Below are 20,672 nucleotides of genomic sequence, written 5' to 3' on the forward strand. Positions count from 1 at the left end.
ACATTTGTTCAAATTTTCTCATAGTGCCACAGGGAATACAAAAAAATTAAGACTCTAACAGTAATTTAATTTCTAACTAGAAAGCACAGTACACAAAGAATCAAACTATATTTGTAAAAATTAGAAGTCAAATCAACATAAGGCCCTACAAATTATCTCAAGAGTAGAATTAATCAGAAAGCAAAAATAAAACCTTAAGATCCCTAAGGCACTCAATATAGTTTTCAAAAGTCTTGCTTTCCCCCAGAGTTCCTGCTGCTCAGATTAACATCAGAGTCTTATGAATTATAGCATCAGGGTGAGTATTTTCTTTCACTCAGTAATCTCAGATATGGAAAATATCCACACTTATCAAATATAGCTTTGATAATATATTCTTATATAATATATTCTTATATTATAGCTTATATAATATATTCTAGGGGCACATACCTTTTAATTTATATATTCCAGGGCTTACAACTAGCTGTATTCCTAGATAAACCAGATATATCTAACTAGAAATAATCATGGTGATTTTGCTAGAAATAATTTTGTTATGAACTTGATACAATCAAAATAATGTCTTTGTTTTGGTGAGATCAAGTTTGAGACTTATTTGTGACTCTTACATTTCCTCAAGTACATTAGTAAATAAAATATAAGTCAAGGTATATAAATTATGTATATACAGTACATGTACAATATAAATATAATGTGTCCTTGAATCCCTTAGCTAATGTTTTGTGAGTTTACTCTTCAATATAAAAAGTTCTCTCAGAATACATTATGCAGTCCTCATTGTATCCTCCTGCCTGGAAAAGTGTTTGGCACTAAATGGATGCTGAATTATAGAAGGAATGCCATTTCCATCAGAGTCAGATTCTTGAAGATAAGAGGCAATGTTTTTATTTAAAGCAGTTAGCCAGAGTTAACACATAATAGGCATGTAATAAATGGTGTTGACACAAATTAAGGAGTTGGACATACTGCACTCAGAAGTGATAATATGAGCATTGAAGAAAGTAAACAACTGGCTTTTGCATGTTTCAATTAAAATATAACTGCATTTTACTGAATACCAGAGATATCAATTTAAAGAATTTTTCTACTTATCTCTCTATATAAGAGATTGTTTGGTCCCTGATTTCAGTGGGATTGCTTCAAGTTTCTCTCCATTTAGTTTGATGCTGGCTACCGGTTTGCTGTATATTGCTTTTACTATGTTTAGGTATGGGCCTTGAATTCCTGTTCTCTCCAAGACTTTAAGCATGAAGGGATGCTGAATTTTGTCAAATGCTTTTTCAGCATCCAATGAAATGACCATGTGGTTTTGTTCTTTGAGTTTGTTTATGTAGTGGATTGTATTGATGGATTTCCGTATATTGAACCAACCCTGCATTCCCGGGATAAAGCCTACTTGATCATGGTGGATGATCGTTTTGATGTGTTCTTGGATTCGGTTGGCAAGAATTTTATTGAGTATTTTTGCATCGATGTTCATAAGGGAAATTGGTCTGAAGTTCTCTTTCTTTGTTGGATCTTTGTGTGGCTTTGGTATCAGCGTAATTGTGGCTTCATAAAGGAATTGGGTAGTGTTCCTTCTGTTTCTATTTTGTGGAATAGTTTGAAGAGTATTGGTGTTAACTCTTCTTTGAAGGTCTGGTAGAATTCTGCACTGAAGCCATCTGGTCCTGTGCTTTTTTTGGTTGGAAGACTTTCTATGACTCCTTCTATTTCTTTAGGCATTATGGGACTGTTTAGATGGTCTAGTTGGTCCTGATTTAATTTTGGTATCTGGTATCTGTCAAGGAAATTGTCCATTTCCTCCAGATTCTCCAGTTGTGTTGAGTACAGGCTCTTGTAGTAGGATCTGATGATTTTTTGGATTTCCTCAGTTTCCGTTGTTATATCTCCCTTTTCATTTCTAAGTTTGTTAATTTGGATACTTTCTCTGTGCCCTTTGGTCAGTCTGGCTAAGGGTTTATCTATCTTGTTGATTTTCTCAAAGAACCAGCTCCTGGTTTTGTTGATTTTTTTGTATGGTTCTCTTTGTTTCTACTTGATTGATTTCGGCCCTGAGTTTGATGATTTCCTGCCTTCTACTCCTCCTGGGCAAAGTAGCTTCTTTTTGTTCTAGGGCTTTCAGGTGTGTCATTAAGCTGGTAATGTATGCTCTCTCCATTTTCTTTTTGGAGGCACTCAGGGCTATGAGTTTTCCTCTTAGCACTGCTTTTATTGTGTCCCATAGATTTGGGTATGTTGTGTTTTCATTTTCATTGTGTTCTAAAAAGTCTTTAATTTCTTTCTTTATTTCTTCCTTGACCAAGGTATCATTGAGTAGAGTATTGTTAAGTTTCCACGTGTATGTGGGTTTTCTGTTGTTTCTGTTGCTATTGAAGACCACTTTTACTCCATAGTGATCAGATAGGAGGCATGGGATTAGTTCTATCTTCTTATATTTGTTGAGGTCTGTCTTGTGACCAATTATATGGTCGATTTTGGAGAAGGTACCATGAGGTGCTGAGAAAAAGGTATATTCTTTTGTTTTAGGATAGAATGTTCTATATATATCTGTTAAATCTAATTGGTCCAAAGCTTCAATTAGTTTCATTGTGTCCCTGTTTAGTTTCTGTTTTCCTGATCGGTCCATTGAGGAAAGTGCAGTGTTGAAGTCACCCACAATTATTGTGTTAGGTGCAATGTGTGCTTTTAGTTTTAATAAAGTTTCTTTTACGAAAGAGGGTGCCCTTGCATTTGGGGCGTGGATGTTCAGGATTGACAGTTCTTCTTTTTGTATTTTTCCTTTGACCAGCAAGAAGTGTCCCTCAGGGTCTCTATTGATGACTTTGGGTTGAAAGTCAACTTTATCTGATATTAAACCCACTGAAATCAGGGACCAGACAAGGCTGCCCCCTTTCTCCTTATCTTTTCAATATTATACTTGAGGTACTAGCTCGGGCAATTCGACAACATAAGGAGGTCAAAGGGATACAAATTGGAAAGGAAGAAGTCAAACTATCATTATTTGCAGACGACATGATCGTCTACCTAAGTGACCCAAAGAACTCCACTAGAGAGCTCCTACAGCTGATAAACAACTTCAGCAAAGTGGCAGGTTATAAAATCAACTCAAGCAAATCAGTGGCCTTCCTATACTCAAAGGATAAGCAGGCTGAGAAAGAAATTAGGGAAATGACCCCCTTCACAATAGCCTCAAACAGTATAAAGTATCTTGGGGTGACTCTTACCAAACATGTGAAAGATCTGTATGACAAGAACTTCAAGACTCTGAAGAAGGAAATGGAAGAAGACCTCAAAAAATGGGAAAACCTCCCATGCTCATGGATTGGTAGAATCAATATAGTTAAAATGGCCATTTTGCCTAAAGCACTATACAGATTCAATGCAATACCCATCAAAATCCCAACTCAATTCTTCACAGAGTTAGAAAGAGCAATTATCAAATTCATCTGGAACAACAAAAAACCCAGGATAGCTAAAATTATTCTCAGCAACAAAAGAAAATCTGGGGGAATCAGTATCCCTGACCTCAAGCAATACTACAGAGCAATAGTGTTAAAAACTGCATGGTATTGGTACAGTGACAGACAGGAGGATCAATGGAACAGGATTGAAGATCCAAAAATGAACCCACACACCTATGGCCACTTGATCCTCGACAAAGAGGCTGAAAACATCCAATGGAAAAAAGATAGCCTTTTCAACAAATGATGCTGGTTCAACTGGAGGTCAGCATGCAGAAGAATGCGAATTGATCCATCCTTGTCTCCTTGTACTAAGCTCAACTCCAAATGGATCAAGGACCTCCACATAAAGCCAGACACTCTGAAGCTAATAGAAAAGAAACTGGGGAAGACCTTTGAGGACATCGGTACAGGGAGAAAGTTTCTGAACAGAACACCAATAGCGTATGCTCTAAGAGCAAGAATTGACAAATGGGACCTCATAAGGTTACAGAGTTTCGGTAAGGCAAAGGACACCAACAAGAGGACAGATCGGCAACCAACAAATTGGGAAAAGATCTTCACCAATCCTACATCAGATAGAGGGCTAATATCCAATATATATAAAGAACTCAAGAAGTTAGACTCCAGAAAACCAAACAACCCTATTAAAAAATGGGGTACAGAGTTAAACAAAGAATTCTCACCTGAAGAACTTCGGATGGCGGAGAAGCATCTTAAAAAATGCTCAACTTCATTAGTCATTAGGGAAATGCAAATCAAAACAACACTAAGATTTCATCTTACACCAGTCAGAATGGCTAAGATTAAAAATTCAGGAGACAGCAGGTGTTGGAGAGGGTGTGGAGAAAGAGGAACACTCCTCCACTGCTGGTGGGGTTGCAAATTGGTACAACCACTCTGGAAATCAATCTGGCGGTTCCTCCGAAAACTGGGCACCTCACTTCCAGAAGATCCTGCTATACCACTCCTGGGCATATACCCAGAAGACTCCCCACCATGTAATAAGGATACATGTTCTACTATGTTCATAGCAGCCCTATTTATAATTGCCAGATGTTGGAAAGAACCCAGGTATCCCTCAACAGAAGAGTGGATGCAAAAAATGTGGTATATCTACACAATGGAGTACTATTCAGCCATTAGAAACAACGAATTCATGAAATTCTTAGGCAAATGGATGGAGCTAGAGAATATCATACTCAGTGAGGTAACCCAGACTCAAAAGGTGAATCATGGTATGCACTCACTAATAAGTGGATATTAACCTAGAAAACTGGAATACCCAAAACATAATCCACACATCAAATGAGGTACAAGAAGAAAGGAGGAGTGGCCCCTGGTTCTGGAAAGACTCAGTGAAACAGTAGTCAGCAAAACCAGAATGGGGAAGTGGGAAGGGGTGGGTGGGAGGACAGGGGAAGAGAAGGGGGCTTACGGGACTTTCGGGGAGTGGGGGCGCTAGAAAAGGGGAAATCATTTGAAATGTAAATAAATTATATCAAATAAAAAAAAATTAAAAAAAAAGAGATTGTTAATATTGTGTTTAGACATATGAAGAAGTAAGAAGGTTATTAATACTTATTTATTCACCTATCCTACATAGAGAGACACACAGACCAATCTTCAATAAAGCTCTTTGCTTAACTTGCAGAAAACCAAAAAAGAAAAAAATAGTATCTGTTTTATATGCCTTTTTAAAATGAGTAACACAGATTGAGGATAATGGATGTTAGCCTTTTATAATTCTAGATAGTAGATACTTTATATCCATGATCTGTCTTAATATTGCATCCTATAATATCATTAAAGGAGTGCCTTTTGTATCCTTTCCAGCATGGGTAGCATCATAAATAGCTTCATTTATAGTACATTAAATACAATCTTTATGGACTCTTGTCATATTATGATTTTATTAACTCATATTTCTTTGTAACACCTTATTTCATTGCATATTTTTCTCAAGGCCCAAATTTCCATTTATAATCCCCCTACTCATTTGCATATAGCCTTGTTATGGTATGTATGTGCTCAGCCCAGGAAGTGGCACTATTAAAGGGTATAGCCATGTTGGAGTCGATGTGACCTTGTTGAAGTAGGTGTGTCAATATGGGTGTGGAATTAAGACCCTTATCCTAGCTGCCTGGAAGCCAGTCACTTCATAACAACCTTCAGATGAAGATGTAGAACTCTCATCTCTCTCTAGATGCTGCCATGCTCCCACCTTGATGATACTGGATCAAGTCTCTGAACCTATAATCCAGCCCCACTTAAATGTTGTCCTATATGAGATTTGCCTTGGTCATGGTTTCTGTTCACAGCAGAAAAACCATAACTTAGGTAAACCTCATCTTAAGTTGTCCTAGACTTTCAAATAAAATCCATTTCCAAATAAGGTAATTTTACAGGGCCAAGAGCTAGGTCTTGGAAATCTCTGTTCTTTTGACAATTCAACTATTTTTTTTTTAATTTTTTTTTTATTTGATATAATTTATTTACATTTCAAATGATTTCCCCTTTTCTAGCCCCCCCCCACTCCCCGAAAGTCCCTTAAGCCCGTAAGCCCCCTTCTCTTCCCCTGTCCTCCCTCCCACCCCTTCCCAGTTCCCCGTTCTGGTTTTGCCAAATACTGTTTCACTGAGTCTTTCCAGAACCAGGGACCACTCCTGCTTTCTTCTTGTATCTCATTTGATGTGTGGATTATGTTTTGGGTATTCCAGTTTTCTAGGTTAATAACCACTTATTAGTGAATGCATACCATGATTCACCTTTTGAGTCTGGGTTACCTCACTTAGTATGATGTTCTCTAGCTCCATCCATTTGCCTAAGAATTTCATGAATTCATTGTTTCTAATGGCTGACAATTCAACTATTAAAGGGTATATTTCATATACCTTAATATTACTTTTTGAGAAGATAATTATTATTTTTTATTTTTGAGATTATAATTTTATTATTTTCCCCTTCTCTTTTTTCCTCAAATCTTTCCACATACATTCACTTTCTATTTTCAAATATAGGGCCTCTTTTTCATTAATTGTTGTTGTATAAATCTTGAATTATACTAAGATATTACTTATTCAATTATTTCTTAGTTTTATTTTTCACAAAGAAGTGACAAAATCAGTTTGCACTATTTGCCTAGAATGTATATTTAAACCCACATCAATTGGCTTCCAAACTTCATGATAACCTCAGATCTTTTTATTTTTTATTTTTTATATTCAAAGAGTATCAGCTAAGCATTATTCCTTCATTATTTTTTCTTGAGTGCTATCTATGTTCCTTTAAATATGAATGTTCTTGAATAGATGATATAACCAATAGATTTATTGTCTTTGCTGTGGTATAATGAAGAAATTATATTATGATGAAAGGTCATCTCCTCAAGAAAAAAAAAAATGACTATATGTGGTATATACAGACCTTTCAATAAGACACCAAAATTTGTAAGGCCATTAAGAGAAGAAACATCAGCCACATATCCATGTGAATCTCAAGGTTTGGTTGGAGGATCATTTTATTCACCTTTTTTAAAAATATTTTTATTTTCTATATTCTTTGTTTACATTCCAAATGATTTCCCCCTTCCCAGGTCCCCCCTCCCCATATGTCCCATAAATCTTCTTCTCTCCACACATTCTCCAATCACCTCCCTCCTTTTTCTCTGTCCTTATATTCCCCTCCAACGCTAGATGAATCCTTTCCAGGAACAGGACCCTCTCCATACTTCCTCATGGGAGTCATTTGTTATGCGATTTGTGCCTTGGGTATTCAGAGCTTCTGGGCTAATTAATACCCACTTATCAGAGATTGCATTCCATGTGTATTCTTTTGTGATTGGGTTACCTCACTTAGGATGATATTTTCCAGATCAAACCATTTGCCTAAAAATTTTGTAAATTCATTGTTTCTAATTTCTGAGTAGTATTCCATTGTGTAAATATATCACATTTTCTGTATCCATTCCTCCTTTGAGGGGCATCTGGGTTCTTTCCAGCTTCTGGCTATTATAAATATGGCTGCTATGAACATAATGGAGCATGTGTCTTTATTGCATGCTGGGGAATCCTTTGGGTATATGCCCAGGAGAGGTATAGCAGGGTCCTCCAGAAGTGTCATGTCTAGTTTTCTGAGGAACCGCCAGACTAATTTCCAAAGTGGTTGTACCATCTTACAACCCCACCAGCAGTAGAGGAGTGTTCCTGTTTCTCCACATCATTGCCAATACCTGCTGTCTCCTGAGATTTTTACCTTAGACATTCTGACTGGTGTAAGGTGAAATCTCAGGATTGTTTTGATTTGCATTTCCCTAATGACTAATGATGTAGAGCACTTCTTAAAGTGCCTCTAGGCCATCAAATTTCTTCAGGTGAAAATTCTTTGTTTAGATCTGTACCCCATTTGTTAATAGGGTTATTTGGTTCCCTGGGGTCTAACTTCTTGAGTTCTTTGTATATATTGGATACAAGCCCTCTATCAGATGTAGGGTTGGTGAATATCCTTTCCCAATTTGTTGGTTGCACTTTTGTCCTTTTAATAGTGTCCTTTGCCTTACAGAAACTTTGCAATTTCATGAGGTCCTATTTGTCAGTTCTTAATCTTAGAGCATAAGCTATTGGTGTTCTGTTCAGGAACTTTTCCCCTGTGCCCATGTCCTCAAGGGTTTTCCCCAGTTTCTTTTCTATTAGTTTCAGTGTGTCTGGTTTTATGTGGAGACAGTTTAGTACACGGAGATAGGAATGGATCAATTCGCATTCTTCTGCATGCTGACCTCCAATTGATCCAACACCATTTGTTGAAAAGGCTATCTTTTTTCCACTGGATGTTTTCGGCTCCTTTGTTAAAGATCAAGTGACCATATGTGTGTGGATTCATTTCTGGGTCTTCAATTTTATTCCATTGGTCCACTTGTCTGTCACTATGCCAATACCATGCAGTTTTTAACGCTATTGCTCAGTAGTATTGCTTGAAGTCATGGATACTGATTCCCCCAGAATTTTTTTGTTGTTGAGAATAGTTTTAGCAATCCTGGGTTTTTTGTTATTCCAGATGAATTTGAGAATTGCTTTTTCTAACTCTGTGAAGAACTGAGTTGGGATTTTAATGGGGATTGTGTTGAATCTGTAGACTGCTTTTGGCAAAGATGGCCATTTTAACTATATTATACCTGGCATTCCATGAGCCTGGCAGATTTTTCCATTTTCTGAGGTTTTCTTCGATTTCCTTCTTCAGAGACTGAAGTTCTTGTCATATATTTCTCTTGTTTTGTTAGAGTCACACCAAGGTACTTTATATTGTTTTTGGCTATTGTGAAGGGTGTCATTTCCCTAACTTCTTTCTAAGCCTGCTTATCCTTTAAGTATAGGAAGGCAATTGATTTGCTTGAGTTGATTTTATAATCAGCCACTTTGCTGAAGTTGTTTATGAGCTATAGGAGTTCTCTGGTAGAGGTTTTCGGGTCACTTAAGTAGATTATCATGTCACCTGCAAATAGTGATAATTTGACTCCTTCCTTTCCAATTTGTATCCCCTTGACATCCTTATGTTGTTTAATTGCTCTAGCTAGAACTTCAAGTACTCTATTGAAAAGATATGGAGAGAGAGGACAGCCTTGTCTAGTCCCTGATTTTAGTGGGATTGCTTCAAGTTTCTCTCCGTTTAGTTTGATGTTGGCTACCAGTTTGCTGTATATTGCTTTAACGATGTTTAGGTATGGCCTTGAATTATTGTTCTTTCCAAGACTTTTAGCATGAAAGGATACTGAATTATGTCAAATGCTTTTTCTGCATCTAATGAGATGATCATATTTTTTTTCTTTGAGTTTGTTTATGTAGTGGATTGCATTGATGGATTTCTGTATATTGAACCATCCCTGCATCCCTGGGATGAAGCCTACTTGATCATGGTGGATGATCGTTTTGATGTCTTCTTGGATTCGGTTGGCAAGAATTTTATTGAGTATTTTTGCATCAATATTCATAAGGGAAATTGGCCAGAAGTTCTCTTTCTTTGTTGGATCTTTGTGTGGTTTTGATATCAGTGTAATTGTGGCTTCATAGAATGAGTTGGGTAGAGTTCCTTCTGTTTCTATTTTGTGGAATAGTTTGAAGAGAATTGGTGTTAGGTTTTCTATGAAGGTGTGATAGAATTCTGCACTGAAGCCATTTGGTCCCGTGCTTTTTTTCATTGGGAGACTTTCTATGACCATTTTTATTTCTTCAGGTGTTATGGGACTGTTTAGATGATCTATTTCATCCTGATTTAGTTTTGGTGTCTGATATCTGTCTAGGAAACTGTCCATTTCCTCCAGATTCTTCAGTTGTGTTGAGTATAGTCTTTTGTAGTAGGATCTGATGATTTTTTGAATTTCCTCAGTTTCTGTTGTTATATCTCCCTTTTCATTTCTAAGTTTGTTAATCTGGATACTGTTTCTGTGCCCTTTTGTTAGTCTGGCTAAGGGTTTATCTATCTTGTTGATTTTCTCAAAGAACCAGCTCCTGGTTTTGTTGATTCTTTGTATGGTTCTTTTTGTTTCTACTTGATTAATTTCGGCCCTGAGTTTGATGATTTCCTGCCTTCTACTTCTCCTGGGTGAAATAGCTTCTTTTTGTTCCAGGGCTTTCATGTGTATCATTAGGCTGTTAGTGTATGCCCTCTCCATTTTCTTTTTGGAGACACTCAGGGCTATGAGTTTTCCTATTAGCACTGCTTTCATTGTGTCCCATAGATTTGGGTATGGTGTGTCTTCATTTCCATTAAATTCTAAAAAGTCTTTAGTTTCTTTCTTTATTTCTTCCTTGACCAAGGTATCATTGAGTAGAATATTGTTCAGTTTCCATGTTTATGTGGCTTTTCTGATGTTTTTGTTGCTATTGAAGACCACTTTTACTCCATAGTGATCAGATCAGATAGGAGGCATGGGATTATTTCGATCTTCTTATATTTGTTGAGTTCTGTCTTGTGACCAGTTATATGATTGACTTTGGAGAAGGTACCATGAGGTGCTGAGAAAAAGGTATATTCTTTTGCTTTAGGATAAAATGTTATATATATGTGTATATATATATATATATATATATATATATATATATATATATATATATATATGTTAAATCTAATTGGTCCAAAGCTTCAATTAGTTTCACTGTGTCCCTGTTCAGTTTGTTTTCCTGATTGGTCCATTGAGGAAAGTGCAGTGTTAAAGTCACCCACAATTATTGTGTGCAATAATTAAGTGCAATGTGTATTTTGAGCTTTAGTAAAGTTTCTTTTATGAATGTGGGTGCCCTTGCATTTGGAGCAGAGATGTTCAGGATTGACAGTTCTTCTTACTGTATTTTCCTTTGACCAGCAAGAAGTGTCCCTCAGAGTCTCTTTTGATGACTTTGGGCTGAAAGTCAGTTTTATCTGATATTAGAATGGCTACTCCAGCTTGTTTCCTGAGACCATTTGCTTGTAAAATTGTCTTTCAGCCTTTAACTCTAAGGTCGTGTTTGTCTTTGACACTGAAGTGTGTTTCTGTATACAGCAAAATGTAGGGTCCTGTTTACATATCCATTAGTCTATATCTTTTAGTGGGGAATTGAGTCCATTGATGTTAAGAGATATTAAGGAATAGTAATTATTACTTCCTGTCATTTTTGATGTTATTTTTTTATATTTGATTGGTTATCTTCTATTGGGTATGATGAAAGAAGGTTACTATCTTGCTTTTTCTAGGTGAAGTTTCCCTCCTTGTATTGGTGTTTTCCTCCTATTCTCCTTTGTAGTGCTGGGTTTGTGGAAAGATATTGGGTAAACTTGGTTTTGTCATGGAATATCTTGGTTTCTCCATCTATGGTGATTGAGAGTTTTGCTGGGTATAGTAGTTTTGACTGCATTTGTGTTCTCTTAGAGTCTGCATGAGATCTTCCCAGGATCTTCTAGCTTTCATAGTCTCAGGTGAAAAGTCTGCTGTGATTCTGATAGGTCTTCCTTTATATGTTACTTGGCCTTTTTCTCTTACTATCTTTAATAGTCTTTCTTTGTTTAGTACATTTGGGGTTTTGATTATTATGTGACAGGAGGTATTTCTGTTCTGGTCCAGTCTGTTTAGAGTTCTGTGGGCTTCTTGTATATTCATGGGCATCTTTCTCTTTAGGTTAGGGAAGTTTTCTTCCATAATTTTATTGAAGATATTTGCTGGCCCTTTAAGTTGTAAATCTTCACTCTCATCTATGCCTATAATCCTTAGGTTTGGTCTTCTCATTGTGTCCTGGATTTCCTGGATATTTTGGGTTACAAGTTTTTTGCATTTTGCATTTTCTTTAACTGTTGAGTCCATGGTTTCTATGGAATCTTCAGCATCTGAGATTCTTTCTTCTATCTCTTGTATCCTGTTGTTGTTTTTGCATCTCTGTCCCCTGATTTCTTCCCAAGGTTTTCTATCTCCAAAGTTGTCTCCCTTTGAGTTTTCTTAGTTGTTTCTACTTCTGATTTTAGATCCTGGATGGTTTGGCTTAGCTCCTTCACTTGCTTGTTTGTGTTTTCCTGTAATTCTTTAAGAGATTTTTGTGTTTCCTCTTTCATGACCTCAGCCTGTTGACCAAAGTTCTCCTGTATTTCTTTAAGTGATTTTTCTGTTTCCTCCTTATTTGCTTTTGTATTTTCCTGAATTTCTTTCAATGATTTTTGTGTTTCCCTTTTAAGGGCATCTAACTTTTGATCCATTTTCTCCTGAATTTCTTTAAGTATGTCCTTCATGTGTTCCTGTACCAGCATCAAGACCAGTGATTTTAAATCCAAATCTTGTTATTCTGGTGTGATGGGTATCCAGGACATGCTGTTTAAGGAGAATTGGGTTCAGATGCTGCTATATTGCTTTGATTTCCATTAGTTACGTTCCTGCGTTTGCCTTTTGCCATCTAGTTCTCACTGGTGTTAGTTGGTCTTGTTGTCAATGCTGGACTCACCAGTGCAAGCTGCCTCTTCCCAGCTGGCCTCTGGTGCACAGCTGACCTCCTGCACTGCCTGGAGACAGGGTGCTGTGGCTCAGGCTGTTCAGATCCGGAAGCAGAGACCTGAAGCTCCTGCCTGGGCTCTGCTGGACACACCAGAGCACACAGACTCCTCCCAGCCAGCCTCCCGCGTGCCCCTCTGGCCTCTTGCAGGGCCTGGAGATGTGGTGTTGTAGCCCAGGCTGTTCTAGATCCCAAAGCAGAGATCTGAAGGCTTCTGCCAGAGGCCTCAGGACTGGAACCCAAGTTCTGTGGGGATTGACACAGTGAAGCATGCTGTGTCCTCCCAGCCTGCCTCCGGGTGCACCTGGAGGATCATTTAATTCCAGGAGTTTGAGGCCCATTCAGTAACAGAGAGATAATTTTCCCTTTTTTTATTGGATATATTCTTTATTTATATTTCAAATGTTATCCTCTTTCCTGGTACCTGTCCCACCAAATCCCCTATCCTATCTCCCATGCCCTGTTTCTATGTGGGTGTGAATTCCCCTATTCTGGGGCATCCTTTGAGCCTTCACAGGACCAGGAGCCTCTCCTCCCACTGATGCCTGACAAGTCCATCTCTGATACATATGTTGCTCGAGCCATGGGTCCCTCTATGCGTGCTCCTTGGATGGTGGCTTAGTCCCTGAGAGCTCTGGGGAGTCTGGTTGGTTGATACTATGGTTCTTCCAATGGTTTTGCAAACCCCTTCAGCTCCTTTAGTCCTTTCTTTAAACATAGAGATTTTTTTCTCTTTAAATAATAATTAGTATAGCAAAAATTGATGGAGCTAAAAAAATATAATGACAACAAATCTACATTAGATTTGATGATTTCAACATCTTTTTTCCTATAATTGACAGATGAAGCAGGTAGGGACTATTAACTAGATCAAATTAACTGACATTTAAAGAATATAATTCCACCCTAAGAACATAGTATTAAAAATGACAGGCAAATCTCTATGCCCACTTTCATCAATTTCCTGAGCCAGAACAGGTGAGCTTCCTTTCTCCCACCCATCTTTACTGAATGCTGAGTCTTCTGGGCACCCCAAGCTGACCTGAGCCTGAACAGCCTGTTATTCCAGGGTACCTCCATTCCCCTGCCACACTTCTCTGCCTACCTTCACCCGACCTGTTTTTGCTGAAGCATATAGGTAAGTTTCCCATCCCCAACACATCTTCCCTGTTGTGGTGTCCTCTGGAGCAAGCCTAGCTGCCCTGGGCAGCCTGATGGACCAGGGGTGACCTCCATTATCTCCCACCTCTCTGAAACCATCTTCCACATCTGAAACACACACATTTGCAGATCCTGAACCATACAGACCAGCAGACCTAGAACCATATGACCCAAGGATACACATCAGAGACCAGCCATGCCAGGACCATCCAGGTTAACCCTCCTTACAATACCTATTACAACAGAAACATCCAGAAAGCAAAGCCATCCAGGTGGCTAAAAGTTCTTGAAAGAGCACAATTAACAAAAGCAAGCACAAAATGAGATTTTCTGACTACAGCTATCCTGGATGGCCTAACACACCAGAAGCACAAGAAAAATGACCTTAAATCTAATCTTATAAAGATGATATAGGGCTTTTAAAGAGGAAATGAATAAATTACTAAAAGAAACACAGAAAAATATAATCAAAGAGTTGGGGGACTTTAAAGAAGAAACAAACAAATGCCTTGAATATACACAGAAAAATACAATTAAACAGGTGAAGGAAATAAATAAAACTGTGTGAGACCAAGAAGTGGAAATAGAAGCAATAATGAACATACAAATTGAGGGAATTCAGGAGATGGAAAATTTACAGAAGTGGGAAAAAAAACAACAGATGCAAGGGTCACCAAAAGAATACAGGAGATGAAAGAGAATCTCAGGTATAGAAGATACAATAGAAGAAATTCATATATCAGTCAAAGAAAATGTTAAGTACATAAAAAAATCCTGACTATGAAAAGACCTAACCTAAGAATAATAGGAATAGACAAAGGTGAAGAGTCCCAGCTCCAAGACCTAGAAAATATTTTCAATAAAAATCATAGAAGAAAACTTTCCTGACCTAAAGAAAGGGATACCTATAAACATACAAGAAACACACTGAACACCAATTAAACTGGACCAGAAAAAAATCATCTAGCCGCATAAAAATCAAAACACAAAATATACAGAAGAAAGAATATTAAGAGCAGAAAGGGAAAGGGGGGCAGTTAACATACAAAGGTAGACCTATCAGAATTGCACCTGACTTATCAAGAGCTAGAAGGACCTGGATAGATATCTTGCAGCCTCTAAAAATCCACAAATGCCAACCTAGACTACTATACCAACCAAAAAAAAAAAAAAAAAAAAAAAACTCTAAATCACCATATGGAGAAAACAAGACATTTCAAGATAAATCCAAATCCAAATAACTTATCCACAAATGAGGCCCTACAGAAAACACTCAAAGGAAAACTCCAAACTAGGAGGATAAATGCAATCCAAAAAGAACCACAGGAAATAAATAATTCCATACCAACAAAAATGAGAATCACACACACACACACACACACACACACACACACACACACACACACACACTAATACTGCCAAAATTAGAATAACAGAAATTAACAATCTCTGGTTATTAATATCTCTCAAAAATCAATGAGCTCAATTTGCCAATGAAAAGAGAGGAGCTAGTAGAATGGATGTGAAAACAAGATCATTCTGCTGCATACAAGAAACATACCTCAGCAATAAAGATAGACACTACCTCAAAGTAAAAGGCTGGGGAAAAGTTTTCCAAATGGATCCAAGAAGCAAGCTGGAGTAGCCATTCTAATATCTAGCAAAATATACTTTCAACCATAATCAAACAAAGGAGACACGGAAGGACTCTTCATACTCATCAAATGAAAATTTCATAAAGATGATACCTCAATTCGGAACATGTTGGCCCCAATCACAAGTGCATCCTATTTGTTACAGAAACACTGCTAAAGATTAAATCCCAAATTGAACCCCACAATTAATAGAGAGAGTCTTCAACACCCTATCTTACTAATTGACAGGTCATCCAGATAAAAACTAAACAGAGAAATAAGGAAGCTAATAGACATTATGAACCAAATTGACCTAACAGAAAAGTATAAAATATTTCACCCAAACAAAAATTATTGTACTTCATAGACCCTTTTCCAAAATTGAACATATAATCAATTTCAAAGCAAGCCTTAATAGATACCAGAACATTGAAATACTGCTTTGCATTTTATAAGACTACAATGGATTGAAGCTGGACTTCAACAAAATCAATAACACCAGAAAGATTATTAACTCATGGCCACTGCGGAACTCTTTACTCAATGATACCTGGGTCAGGGAAGAAATAAAGAAAGAAATTAAATACTTTCTGGAATTCACTGAAAATTGAGGCATGATATACCCAAATTTGTGGGACAAAATGAAAACAGTGCTAAGAGGACAATTCATAGCACTAATTTCTTCCGTAAAGAAATTATGAAGAAATTATAAAGTTTATATACCAGCAATTTAAAAGTACACCTGAAAGCTGTAGGAAAAAATCAGGACTGAAATTAATTAGTTAGAAACAAAAAAATCAAGAAAACCAAGATTTGGTTCTTTAAGAAAATCAGCAAGATGGACAAACCCTTACCCAAACTAACCAAAAAGTAGAGAGACAACATCTGTTATGGTTTATGTACGCCTGGCCCAAGGAGTGGTACTATTAGAAGGTTCCAGTAGACATGGCCTTTTTGGAGTAGATAAGTACTGTAGGTGTGGACTTTAAGACCCTCATCCTAGCTGCCTGGAAGCGAATATTCTCTTAGCAGTTTCAGAGAAAGATGTAGGAAATCTCAGCTCCTCCTGCTCCATGCCTGCCTGGATGCTGCCATATTCCTGCCTTGATGATAATGATCTAAACTTCTGAAATTGTAAGCCAGGCCCAATTAAATGTTGTCCTTATAAGGGTTGCCTTGCTCATGGTGTCTATTCATAGCAGTAAAACACTATCTAATACAGTATCCAAATAAACAAAATAAGAAATGAAAATGGAAACATTACAACAGACACCAACAAAAAAATTCAAAGAATCATTAGGTCTTGCTTCAAAAGCCTGTATTCTACAAAATTGGAAAATCTTAATAAAATGGATGATTTTCTAGATAGATACCACTTACCAATTTAAATCAAGATCAGGTAATCTATTTAAACAACTCTATAACCTCTAATGAAGTAAAAGCAATCCTCAAACTGTTCCATAAAATAGAAACAGAAAGAATACTATCAAACTCATTCTATGAGGTCACAGTCACCCTGACACCTAAACCACACAAAGACTCAATAAAGAGAATTTCAAACTGATTTCTCTTAAAAACATTGATACAAAAACAGTCAATTAAATACTTGCAACCCAAATACAGAAACACATTAAAGACATTATCTATCAAGATCACATAGGCTTTAACTCAGGGATGCAGAGATGTTTCAACATATGAAAATCCATCAACATAATCCACCATATGAACAAATTGAAATTTAAAAAATATCTCACAATCATCTCATTAGATGCTGAAAATGTCTTTGACAAAATCCAGCATCCCTTTGTGTTCTAGCTTCTGGGCACCACAAATACGGCTGCTATGAACATAGTGGAGCATGTGTCCTTATTGCATGCTGAGGAATCCTCTGGGTATATGCCCAGGAGTGATATTAGCAAGGTACTCTGGAAGTATCATGCCCAGATTTCTGAGGAACCACCAGACTGATTTCCAAAGTGGTTGCACCATCTTGCAATCCCACCAGCAGTGGAGGAGTGTTCCTTTTTCTCCACATCCTCGCCAACACCAGCTGTCTCCTGAGTTTTTGACCTTAGCCATTCTGACTGGTGTGAGGCGAAATCTCAGGGTTGTTTTGATTTGCATTTCCCTAATGATTAATGATAAACATTCTTAAGATGCTTCTCAGCCCTCTGAATTTCTTCATGTGAAATTCTTTGTTTAGCTCTGTACCCCCATTATTTAATGGGGTTATTTGTTTCTCTCGGTTCTACCTTCTTGAATTCTTTGTATATATTAGATATTAGCCCTCTGTCGGATTTAGGGTTGGTGAAGATCCTTTCCCAATTTGTTGGTTGACGTTTTGTCCTTTTGACAGTGTCCTTTGCCTTACACTTGGTGTGACTCTAACCAAACAAGTGAAAGACCTATATGACAAGAACTTCAGATCTCTGAAGAAGGAAATCAAAGAAGACCTCAGAAAATGGAAAAATCTTCCATGCTCGTGGATTTTCAGGATTAATATAGTTAAAATGGCCATCTTGCCAAAGGCAATCTACAGATTCAATGCAATCCCCATCAAAATCCCAACACAGTTCTTCATAGAGCTAGAAAGAGCAATTCTCAAATTCATCTGGAATAACAAAAAACTCAGGATAGCTAAAACTATTCTCAACAGTAAAAGAACTTCTGGGGGGATTCAGTATCCCAGACCTCAAACTTTACTACAGAGCAATAGTGATAAAAACTGCATGGTATTGGTACAATGTCAGGCAAGCGGATCAGTGGAATAGGATTGAAGACCCAGAAATGAACCCACACACCTATGGTCACTTGATCTTCGAAGGTCACTTGATCTACAAAGGAGCTGAAAGCATCCAGTGGAAAAAAGATAGTCTTTTCAACAAATGGTGCTGGTGCAATTGGAGGTCAGCATGCAGAAAAATGTGAATTGATTCATTCTTATCTCCTTGTACTAACCTCAACTTCACATGGATCAAGGACCTCCACATAAAACCTGACACACTGAAACTAATAGAAAAGAAACTGTGGAAGACCCTGGAGGACATGGGCACAGGGAAAAAGTTCCTAAATAGAACACCAATAGCTTATGCTCTAAGATCAAGAATAGACAAATGGGACCTCATAAAACTTTGTGTTCAAAGTATTAGAGTAATCAGGGATTTGATGCACATACCTAAACATAATTAAAGCAATATACAGCAAACCAATAACCAACTTCAAGCTAAATGGTTAGAAACTTACAGTTATTCCACTAAAATCAGGGAAGATCTGAGGCTGTCCATTCTCTTTCCATCTATTCACTATAGCACTTGCAGTCCTAGCCAGAGCAATATAAGACAACTAAAGGAGATCAAGAGGATACAAATTCGATAACAAGAAGTTCCCCTATTTGAGGATGATAAGATAGTATACATAAGTGCCCCCAAAAAATTCTATCAGAAAACTCCTACAGCTGATAAACAGCTTCAGCAAAGTGGTCAATACAAAATTGCCGCAGAGTAATCATTAGCCCTCCTTTATACAAATGAAAACCTGGCTGAGAAAGAAATCAGAGAAACAACACCCTTTATAGATAGCCAGGAATAATATAAAATATCATGTAACTTTAACCAAGCAAGTGAAAGATCTTATGACAAGAACTTCAAGTCCCTGAAGAAAGGAATTGGAGAAAATATCAGAAGATGAAGGATCTCTTCATGTTCATGGATGGGTATGATTAACAATGAAAATAGCCATCTTATCAAAAACAATATTCAGATTCAATGTAATCACCATCAAAATTTCAAGAAAAGTTTTTCTATACCTTGAAAGAACAATTCTCAACTTTATATGGGTAAACAAAAACACCCAGAACAGCCAAACCAATGTTGAAGAATAAAAACTTTGGAAGGAATAGCCATCCATGAGCTCAAGCTGTACTTGGGACCAATAGTGAAAATGTCATGATATTGGGACAGAAACAGACACATTGATCAATGGAATTCAATCCAAGTCCCAGAAATAAACCCACACATATGTGGGCACTTGGGTTTTGACAAAGATGTCCAAAACCATGCAATGAAAAAAAGAAAACATCTTCAACAAATGGTGCTAGTCTAACTGGATGTCTACCTGTGGAAGAATTAAGAAGAATGAAAATAGATCCATATTTATCACCCTGCACAAAACTCACATCCAAGTAGATCAATGACCCCAACATAAAACTTGATAAACTAAAACTAATAGACTAGAAAGTAGAAAATGTCCTTGAACACATTGGTACTGGAGACAATTTCTTGAACAGAAAACCAATGGCTTTTTGCAATTTTGTCACGTCTGTTTCTAGTCTTCCAAGAATGGTTCTTTTGTTTTTTTAGATTTACTATTAAAGTCGTGACATGGGTTACTTCAAATGTAAAGTAATGCAAAGTAAAACACAAGCTTACCTCATATGTTTCACTCTGAATGTGGATAACTGAAGGAGCTACTTGCCTGTAAGTATACTGTTATTTGTAAACTGAAATGCCGAAGAAACTCTGTTTTCTTTGCAAAAAAAAAAAATCAAGGTATATCTAGGGTTTTCTGGTTGACTAAGCACATGGGTGAGCTGATAGTATTAGTTCAGAATGATCTGATTGTGTAGATTTATAGTCTGTGTACTGCTGGCTAAATGTGATAGCTTCTATAGTTCTGTGTATGTCCCATAGGCTTCTATTAGTTACTGCATTCTTAAAACTGTCATTGTAATATTACAACAATGTTTTACACCAATTTAATAAGCCTTTACAGTGAAATATGTGTTACTTTTCTGAGACAAAGCAAAGGTATTCTTCTCAAGGTTCTTCTGCATTCAGCAGCATTTGATGGAGAGTTTTTTTTTAATATACATTTGTTTTTTTGTTTGTTTTTTGTTTTTTGTTTTTTTAAAATTTATTGATATATTTATTTACATTTCAAATGATTTCCCCTTTTCTGGACCCCCACTTCGCGAAAGTCCCATCAGTCCCCTTCCCTCCCCCTGCTTTCCCACCCAACCCTTCCCGCTTCCCTGTTCTGATTTTGCTCTATACTGCTTCACTGAGTCTTTTCAGAACAAGGGGCCACTCCTCCGTTCTTCTTGTACCTCATTTGATGTGTGGATTATGTTTTGGGTTTTATATATATTTGTAATAGACAGAGATGAAAGAGATTACAGTTAGCTTTTTGGAAACCATGTACCAAGTTTCTGGTCAAGATTGTGTAGGATATGTTAAACATAATTGAATTCTATTAACCCATATGAGGGTATTTCTAGTGCATATAGTTACATTGAAATAAAGTTCTTTTAAAAAAAAAGAACACCAATAGCTCAGGCTCTAAGATCAATAGCTGATAAATGGGACCTCATGAAACTGCAAAGTTTCTATAAGGCAAAGCACACACATCAG

The sequence above is a fragment of the Apodemus sylvaticus genome, chromosome 5, assembly GCF_947179515.1.
Source record: "Apodemus sylvaticus chromosome 5, mApoSyl1.1, whole genome shotgun sequence".
Classification (NCBI taxonomy): Eukaryota; Metazoa; Chordata; class Mammalia; order Rodentia; family Muridae; genus Apodemus; species Apodemus sylvaticus.